Genomic DNA, 10,239 nt, shown 5'->3' with positions numbered 1-10,239 from the left:
GTCTCCCACTTATGCTACACCTCCTATGTCTCTTCACCAAGTCAGACTAGAGTCAAGCTCAACAGGGTCTTCTTTCCCCGCCGTTCAGTCCAAGCCCGTTCCCTTGGCTGTGGTTTCGCTAGACAGTAGATAGGGACAGTGGGAATCTCGTTAATCCATTCATGCGCGTCACTAATTAGATGACGAGGCATTTGGCTACCATAAGAGAGTCATAGTTACTCCCGCCGTTCACCCGCGCTTCAAAGAATCTCTTCACTTTGACATTCAGAGCACTGGGCAGAAATCACATTGAGTCATAACCAATTACTGGACTTCACAATGCTTTGTTTTAATTAGACAGTCGGATTCCCTCAGTTCTTGCCAGTTCTGAAATAGTTGATAATTTCCACTCACATCAGCATAAACCGAAATAGCTAACAATGTCCATAAACACAACTTCGGTCATCATCCAGACAGACACGAAGTCCATCCGGCGACAACACAATGTCATAAATACTTCTACTGTCAACCTGGCTGGATCAACCTTCAGAGCCATTCCTTCTCCCAAAGTTACAGAACTATTTTGTCGACTTCCCTTACCTACATTAATCAATACACTAAAGGCTTCACATCTTGGAGACCCGCTGCAGATATTAGTACGGACTGCCACCAAGATAATCACCACGCTCAAATTTTCAAGGACCAAGGCACGTGGAACCCATCCCCAACTTCAGTGCTCAAGGTTTTCAATTGAGTACTTGCTACTACCACCAAGATCTGCACATGTGACAGCTCCAGATTGCTTCACAACAACATCCTTCGATGCTATCACATTATCTTCCTACTCTCTGAGCGCTCCAGTGCGTCACACGTCAGAGGTTGAGTACAAGTACAATGCTATAGCGCCATCCATTTTTGGGGCTAGTTGCTTTGGCAGGTGAGTTGTTACACACTCCTTAGCGGATTCCGACTTCCAATGCCACCGTCCTGCTGTCTTCGGCAACTAACGCCTTTTATGGATCTCATGCGCGTTTCAGCTTTTCGCACTTTACAACAATTGGTTCAACCCACAGCGCCAGTTCTGCTTACCAAAAATGACCCACTAAGCATACTTATTTAGCAGTGTTCTTCAATCGAGAAATAACACTCACACCCATTAAAAGTTTGAGAATAGGCTGAGGCTATATTCTTTATACTTCTTATAACTTCGGAAGGAGCCAGCTATTAGAGAGTTCGATTAGTCTTTCGCCCCTATACCCAGATCAGATGGTTCAGATTATCGATTTGCACGTCAGAATAACTTCAGACATCCACGAGTTTCCTCTGGCTTAATCTTGACTAGGCATAGCTCACCATCTTTCGGGTCTCAAACATCACGCTTGTAGTCTACAAATGCCAGAAAGCATAAGTAGCTCATCGCTTAATCATGGTACAGCCACAAATAACAATACCTTTGCATTTCACTTCGCCTTCGGGTGTTAAGACCCAATGACTCGCGTGCCATTTGAACTCCTTGGTCAGTGTTTCAAGACGGGTCAAATAACTAATGCTAACCATTGATGGCGGACTGCTTAGCTAGAGTAACATGCTCACCGCAACAAGGAATAAACCAAATCGCAGATACAACAGATACATTTAGTAAACGCAGGCCGTAGCTGTCCCACAGCTAAACTACACCGGCTAGGTGATGCCCAACACAGGACATCGCACTACCTACGAGCTGTCCCATATCGATGCCGCAGCCGGCATAGTTTCTCAATGAATGAGTGTGAACTAGTGCACAGAGTTTCTGGCAGGGCTAATCAAGAGCAATCGGTTGAATGGACAACTTACGCTCAAGGCACCACATAACCAACTACCCTGTTGATACGCACACCACTTTACAGCACAGTTATCTGTTTTACTTACTATGGTTTCCCGTACTATTGAACTCTCTCATCAGAGTTCTTTTCAACTTTCCCTCATGATACTTGTTCGCTATTAGTCCCATCTATTTAGCCTTTGATGAAATTTACCACCATTTTTAAGTTGTACTCTCAAACAACTAGACTCTCCAGTGGTTCGGTTCAACAGAACAGTACAACCACACAGGCTTTTCACCTTCTCTGAGCACCCACATAATAATAATTAAGTTGTACTCCTATTAAACACAAAACACTAACCTAACCTAACAAAACACCTAACCTAACCTTTTTTTTTTTGGAGGTTAAGGGCAAATGCATTATGCAGACTGGACATCACTGAATTGTGTTTTTTCCGGCACTGTGGGACTCTCACCCACTAAACCCTGGACCCCTTTATCAGCTTGGGTCATGGTTCGGGATATGTTTGATATTACTTCGAAACCATGACTTGCAGGAACGGTCATTTCATCATCCTTCCCTTTGAGCCGTTCCAGTCCATCCTCCATTCTGGCTTTCCTCTTGACCAGAAACTCTAGGTCTCGAGGGGGATCGTACTCCCTGTACTTCTGCTAATTCCAGGTGTTGTGCATTGGGCCCATGATTGTTTCGGGTCTGCCCTTCCACTATTCTCTCTTGTCTTTATCTCTTCTTCTCCTGTGGAGAAAGGGGGACAGGGTTTTGTTGCTATCTTAATGTCGTGCTTTCGTTTGACCTGGTCCACTAGAGTTCGATACCTAGGGCATCGCATTGATGTAGCCCTGTGGCCCTCCATATCGCATTCGTAGCAAAAGAGAATCACTCTTTCGCAATTATTTGCCGTATATCCCGTGATTCCACAGTGGTAACATATCTTTCCTTCCACTTTGGCTTTTTCGGTACATCCGTGGGCTCTGTGCCCTACTTTCTGGCACCTGAAACAGTTTGGTAACCTGACCCATTCCCTTATCTTGCATCTGTAGGGCCCCATCTGTATCACTCTTCTTTCTTTTATAGTCTTTACCAGAGCTGTTGGTATTTGAATCAATGAATACTAACTGCTTCTAGACTGACGAGGATTTCCGGCTGTTATTTCCGTGCTTGCTGGTAATCCCAGCGCTATTTTGATGTCGTTCGCTATCTTTCTGCCCGTAGCCAAGGGATCTACATCCCATATGCCCAACGTGTGCTGGTTTGTCTTCATGCTTACATTTAGTTTCATGCGCTCATCTTTTTTAAGGATGCTGGCGATTTTTGCGGCTTCGTCTTTTATATTTCCCTGTACCCATAGAAGAACTTCTCCTCCTGCCGCTTGGGAGATTCCTATTTTTCCATCTATTTCTGTGAATCCTAATGTCCTGCGAACTCCCGTCAGCACCTCACTGTAGGATATATTCTCTCCCGCCTTTATCCTTATTGTTGTGATCTCTTCGTAGTGTTTCCCTCTTATTATTGATTTTTCGATTTCCTTCTTTTCCGTGTTTTGTCTTTGTAAACTCTCCATTTGTTCTCTGCATATATTAATATCGCACCCAAAATATCTGCCATGTACTTCCAGTAGTTTTTTGATGTTCTCGGTGTCAACTTGATCGGCCATATTCATTGCTGGTGTTGTTTGTCCTCTTTCATCCTTAGGGATTTTGATTACTTTTTTGATAATTTTTGTCAGGCCCTCTTCTGTCTCTTCTTTATTTATTACTCCTATTATTATTTTTGTTTTTGCATTCTCTGGTATTTCCTCCCCTTTCGCGTGCCCTGTCATGAGGTTGAAGGAGCTGCTGCTCGTGATTAATGCGACGCAACCCTCTCGCCAGTGGCACTGTGATACCGGCATTTATTTTAATCTTATCTTCCATTTTGATTTTTGTTTATCTTGTTCTGTTCGTAGGTCGCAAGACAGCGTTGGTTGTTAGCTTTTTGACATTTATCGAAGGACAGGTTTTCATACGTGTGGCCTCAGCAATGCCCCTCGAGTATTGCTGCGGGGCCCCTTCCGGTCGTCATCCGGCACTACAACAATAGCGGGATTTTCGGTCAGTTGATGGGGCAGCCAGGTGATGTTGACTAGACGCCCGGGCCCTTGTACTACCTGCCAGCCCGTCAGTGCCCCACGGTTTTAGAGCGGTACCTTCACGTTTGTCCTTGTCCAGCGACTTGTCTTATTTCCTCCGGCTCTCCCGTATCCGGTGCTTTCTATCGTTGCTCCCCTACTCTTCGCGTCGTTGAAGCCCTCTGAGTTGGCTTTCCTTCGCCGCTAGAGTCCTCGGGGTCCATCGTTTCTATTTCACAATAAATGTGTGAGAGAACGATGGGTATTTCCTTGGGGGCTGGTTTTGGTCCGCGCCGGGTATAATTTCCCGGTACCTATCATATCTGAAAGGCCTTCCCCTATGCGCCACCTGGGTACGCGCCCGGTGGGGGTCCAGCAACCCCTTCCGATCGTTGATTATTTACTGCTTCTTTCAACGACCGGACCTCCGGGAGCTAATCTAACCTAACCTAGTGTTGTTTGTCTGATACTGTAAGACTCTCACCCACTAAACCCCCCGGAACTTGAGCTTTGGTCCATCCTTCGTTCGAGCTCCCCTCCTATTCGGGTGTGCTAAGCCCCGGGCGGGGTCTTGTCCCCTGTTCTGCCATAAAAGCCAACTTTTGAAAAATCATCGGCTATCTTTTAATTAGCATTCGGACCACCTCTGATGGTATTCCGGTCCAGGTGCTTTTCCTGTCGCCAGTTTTTTTCTTGCTTCTGTCACTTCTTCTAGTGTCACTTCGTCAACCTCGAACATTGTGTCACCCCTCGAGGGCTGCGTTGAGAACAGGCTTCTTACCACGTTCGCTACTACATCTAGAGGGAGCGGTGGCTATTTCGTCTTTATTTTACTCATTACGATTTGATACGAAAGTCCGAAAATGTCTCGGTCGACTGCCTTAATCAGTTTCTGCCAGGATCCTTCCTTACTGCATTTCATGCCTTGTCTTAGCTTATTTCGGCCGTCCTGGGACTCCCGGAGTTGTTGTAACGCTCTCTGTCCTGTTTTTGATTGTAGATCGTTCGTGCGTCTTTGCCGGCTTCTTGTTCTTGTGTAGATGCGTCTTTTCCTTACACATGTTTTCCTGAGTTCTGTGATTTTCTTGTTCCACCAGTGTTTTGAACGGTGAGGATACCGCCTGCTTGATGGCTGCCGATCGAATTTTGAGCATGCCTAGATCAGTAGCTGTATGAGTTACTGCGCTTCAATTTGTGTTCCTCTACTTCCCGTTCCGTGTGCCAAAATATATTCGTACCTTCTGTTCATCTCTCTTCGCAGGATGGTATTGTCTAACTCCCTCGCTTGTCATCTCCGTGTCTCTCTCTCTGCCTTCTGGTGGGCTTGTTTGAACGACGTGGAAAGATATGTGATCACTGCCGCTTTCCTTTTCGTCCAGTACTCTGCACCCTGTTGTAGAGGCTATTGTAGCATTGTTTACCACCGTGAGATCTATGAAGGATGGGTAACGTTTACGTTCGCAGGTCGGAGTCTCGCTGTTGTTTAGAGCTATGAGTTCCTCCGTTGCCATCCATTCCTGCATTACCAATCCCCTCATGATTTCTACTTCCCCATGTTATACCCTTTGAGTTAAAGTCCCCCGTGGTGAAAATCTTTTTTCCCGTATCTTGTTTTTGTATGCTTTGGCCAAGATCATCCAAAATTCTTTCGAATCCCTTTATTGATCTATTAAGCGAAAAATAGCATCAGTAGAAGATAGCCACGTTTTCGACTGCCGCCCAGACGAACCTGTTTCTTTTTTCACTTCCTCGTAATGCCGCTTTCCCTGTGCCGCACCAATATATTACAGTGCCTTTCTTCTCGACCGTCACGACAATTGCCTTTATAGATCCTATTGTTTTAGTGTTCAGTTCTGAAAGCAGGCGTAGGTGTGTGCCGTATTTTTGGGTCGTCACTTCCAATAGGTCATGGGGGGTAGACGAGCGGTTTAGGTTAATCTATAGGAGTCTGAATGCTATTATTGTCGGCTATCTGCTTCTTTTTCTGTGGCGATGCTTCGGTCTGTTTAACAGTTTTTTTTTACCGCTGGCATTATGAAGTTGTCTTCGTCAGCTGTCGGTCTATTTGTTCCTCTTCTTGTGTTCTTCTTCGATCTTTTCTCCGTCTGTCTTATCGATAGCCACTCCTGGCTCCGCAACTCTTTTTCCAGAAAAGGGGAGCTCTGACGTTTTCCTACTTTCTCTCTTCTGTGTGTCTCGGACTCGACCCACTAGTGTTCTATATTTAGGGCATCGTCTTGATGTGGCTCTGTGGCCGTCAATCTCGCACGCGTACCAGTTAAGTGTCGGCCTGTCACAGGTATTGGCTGGATGTCCTGTGTTTCCGCTGTGGAAGCATCGTATTCCTTCTGCTTTGTCTTTTTTCCTTGCACTCGTAGGCTTTGTGACCTACTTTCTGGCATCAGAAGCAGTTCGGTGTGCGGACTCAGTCTTTTATCTTGCATTTGTAGGGCCCCATTTGCACTGCCCTGCAGTTTTTATGGCTCTTTGTCGATGCGGTTGGGATTTGTATCTGTCAGTGCCAACTACCTCGTGACTGTCTGGGGTCCCCGGCTATCATTTGTGTACTTGCCGACAAACTCAATACTTTTTTAATGTCATTCGCTATTCTGCTTCCCGTATCCAAAGGGTCCATATCCCATATGGCCATAGTACGCAGGTTTAGCTTTATACTCACATTTAGTTCCATGCCTTCCTCGTCTTTGACAACGCTGGCGATTTTCCGGGCTTCATATGTTGTAGGTCCCTGTACTCTCAGCAGTACGTCTCCTCCTGCGCCTCCTCATATTGTTTTTCTCTTGCTGGTCTTTTCGTTTTTTGAGGTTGTGTGTCCTCCGTTTATTTTTTTTGTGCAGAGCTCCATTTCACATCCAAGGTGATTGCCGTACACTTCGAGCAGTTTCCTAGTGACCTCGTTCTCTGCTTGATCGGTCACTTGGATTGCAGGTGTTTCTTGTTCTCTTTCCCCCTTTATGGCTTTGACGACCTTTTTGATCATTTTTGTCAGACCCTCTTCTGTCTCTCCTTTGTTAATCATACCTATTATTATTGCTCTGTCTGCGTCCTTAGGTGTCTCGTCCCCATCCGCTCCCCCTGAGATAAGGCAGAAGGAATTATTGCTTGTGAGTACTGCAACACTACCGGCTGTTAGTTCTGCTGCCTTTGTAGCTCCGTGGATTTGAGCATTTAGTTGTTTTGGCATCTTTTGATCCTTCTCGAGGCCCTTCTCTATAATTATCACCCTTGTATCTCTGATAGCAAGGATATCTTCTGTTGTTATTTTAACACGCTTAGAGGCTCTTTGGGGCTACCCTTCCTTTGCCACTAACCTAAGGTTCTCTTTTGTTCCTACTTCAGCTATTTTTACCGCTAGTTCTGCCTCTATCTTCGCGTCCTCAATTTCTTGTAGACGTTCTTATTCCACTGTCTTATTACATCTATTGCAGAGGATCCCTTTTTTATTTTCCTTGCATATTTCTGCGTCTTCCATCCCTCTTTGGGTCTTCTGTATTTCATGTAATACTAGTGCCTCTAGGGCCATAGCGTTTTGTTCCCTCAATTTTTCTTGTCGCTCGAGCTCGGCCTTATTCCTCAGTTTCTCTATCCTGACCAGGGTTCTGGCCGCCCTGGTTAGTTGCCTAACGTTTTCCCTGCACAAAGTTTCGAGGAGTCCCAAGAGTTTTGTTACTGCTTCGATAGTCTCATCTATGCTTCTTAATTCTAACAGTATTTCCTCTTTGGCCTCCTTTCGCCCTTTGTCCGATGGATTTATCTCCTCCATGTTATTTGATGAGACCACTTCTTCCATCATTCTTTTCCTTGAGTGTGCGTGTTTTAAACGGGGTTGCCGCCTCGCGACTTACGCGTATCGCAAGCATCTCTTCTTCATCTTTTATTTCTATCTACCGTAACTGCTTTTGGGGTTCGTCTGGGTGGGCCATAGAAATTGGTCTAGCCTGTCCCGCTTTACCGTCCTTATCGGTCGCATCTCTCGGTCTTGTTGGCGTCCGTTCCGTCAGAGAAGACTTCTTAAAAAAGTCCTTTTCTTCCATTTCTCGGTTTCTCCCTTGTTGGTCTTTCTCGTGTGCGCCGTTTCGTCTTAGGGCCACTGGCACTGTGGTACCGGCATTTATTTTTGTCTTATTTTCCATGTATTGAGTTTCTTGTGTCTTAACCGGCTTTTGGGTCGCATACAGTGTCGGTCGTTCAAGCCATAGGCATTTCAATGTATATTTACCGTTAAATGAGTTTCACGCGTGTGGCCTCAGCAATGCCCCCCGAGTGTTATTGCAGGGTCATCCGGTCGCCATCCAACACGGCAGCAGCATCAGGATTTTCGGTAGGACGATAGTGCAGCCAGGTGGTGTTGACTGAATGCCCGGGCCTCTGTACTATCTGCCAGCCTGTCAATGTCTTCATGTTTTAGAGCGGTACCCTCACGCGTGTTTCCTTAGTGCGGTTTGTCACGCTGCCTGCCGCTTTCCGGACCTACATTTGTCTGTCCTTGCTCCCTCCTCTTTGCGCTGTTTAAGCCAATTTATGCTTGGCTTCTTTTTGCCGCGACAGCCCTCGAGGGCTAGCCGTTCCTGACATGCCTGTGGTCAGACAACGGTGAGTTTCCTGAGGGCTGGTTTTGGTTCGCGCCGGGTATTATTTCAGGTGCCCTTCCTGTCTCGTCGGCTTCCTTTTTTTCTGCCACCTGGGGCGCGCCCGGTAGGAGATCAGCAACTCCTGCGCTCCGACCGGAGGATGAGACATCTTGCCACATCCCCGGTCGGAGCCCTCCGAGAACCTAATCTAAGCTAACCTAACCTTGCAACTATAGTACGTATGCCGTTTGAATTCAAGCTGTATTATTATATACAGCTTATGTTCTTATATTATATATAATTATGTATCTTTTTATATCTTTTCCTATTTCATATATTCTATTAATCTATACGTTATATCTTTTAGAAGTTTACATATATGTTTTTACCAAACATATATACATTTCGTGTATATTTTTTACATTGCCTTTGTTACCCAATTAAAACCACTTACGAAATTACAAAAAAATGGTGTAAACTTAAGCATATTCGTAACTTCAAATAGGATGTTAAGGATAAATCGAGATTAAGTTGATACCTTTCGTTTATAATGTACATCTCAATGACAAAAAAGTAAATTTGGGGTTTGACCCTTTACAAGTAACTTTCGAAAATTCATTCTTTAACTAATTTCTTTTTAATTAATCTAGAAGATAAAATTACAAAGACAATTTCCTAGAGAATAAAAAAGATGAAAATTTATCGGTGTAGGGTCCAGAAAGTATGATGAAACAAAATATTTAATTCGAAATCCAGAAGAACTTTGACGATGTTTAGCGTAAATAGCCTCGCGTTGTCACGAAGCAGGGTAATCTAATTTCGCTCTTCGGGCCTTTTTTTCTTGAATAACCTAAGTGATTAGATATGGATGGACCAAAAGAACTAGGAAGCAATTCTCAGTATATCAGGCGCTAGCAGTTAGTTCCGTCAAATGTGAAGCGCAACTTTTTTTTTGGTGAGAATGTGATTAGCTTTGCGCCTTTGGTTCTTTCCTTAAACCACCTAGTCTAGCCTATGGTTCTGGTTGACGTATAAAGACCGCTTCTCAACATCGATGACAATTGTGCGCAAGCATCGGTCAATGTGGCCGCGTGATCCGGCGATGTCGGGCGATTGTAGATGTCGAGGCAGATGTTCCATTGTAGAGTTAGGCCGTAATCACTTATTGGATTTAGGGAGTTCATGATATACCCAAGCTCCAGGTTGTGGGTGAATTTGACGGATTTGAAGCGGTTAGCGACGGTCGTACAGCTGCAGCCGCTTTTTCAGCCAATTCCCGAATTGTTTGCCGGCCACTTTTTTTGAAAGTGCTTTCAGATAGTCGTTATCAAACTCAGACGGTCGGCCAGAGTCGGGAATTCTTGAGGCCCCGTGTGCTACTTTCAAACATGGCACCGCTCATGAGCAAACCCTTTTCCAAGAACGCTGTCACCGTGCACAAAGAAAATGTTTTGGGTTGTTTCAGCAGCGTGCTAGCCTCGAGGACATATATAATGCAGAGCGTGTCAAAAAATGCACTTTTTTCTACGTGGAGCATCCGTCTTTGAGGATTTCATTCGAATCAAAACCGCACTCACAACTCAATATTATTATAAGACAGAGTAGAAAGAGTGCTTTCAAACGGAATGCGAGAAGTAAGCAACAAGTAAGGAGAAGTAGGAAAAGAAGGTATATTTAAAAATGCGGGAACTTCCTTCCCAACCTAATATCATATATATATATACATATATATATATATATA

General features: G+C 44.8%; 1 pseudogene; it reads right to left on the bottom strand.

Moving 5' to 3' along the window:
* On the bottom strand, positions 1-2,233 carry LOC147754145 (large subunit ribosomal RNA; annotated as a pseudogene; the record flags this gene model as incomplete).
* Between the last annotated feature and the right edge of the window lie 8,006 nt (positions 2,234-10,239).

This window comes from Varroa destructor, unplaced genomic scaffold, assembly GCF_002443255.2.
Source record: "Varroa destructor unplaced genomic scaffold, Vdes_3.0 BEIS01000388.1, whole genome shotgun sequence".
NCBI lineage: Eukaryota > Metazoa > Arthropoda > Arachnida > Mesostigmata > Varroidae > Varroa > Varroa destructor.
The sequence above is the reverse complement of the archived record's forward strand: the minus strand, read 5'-3'. Positions and strand labels throughout refer to the sequence as shown.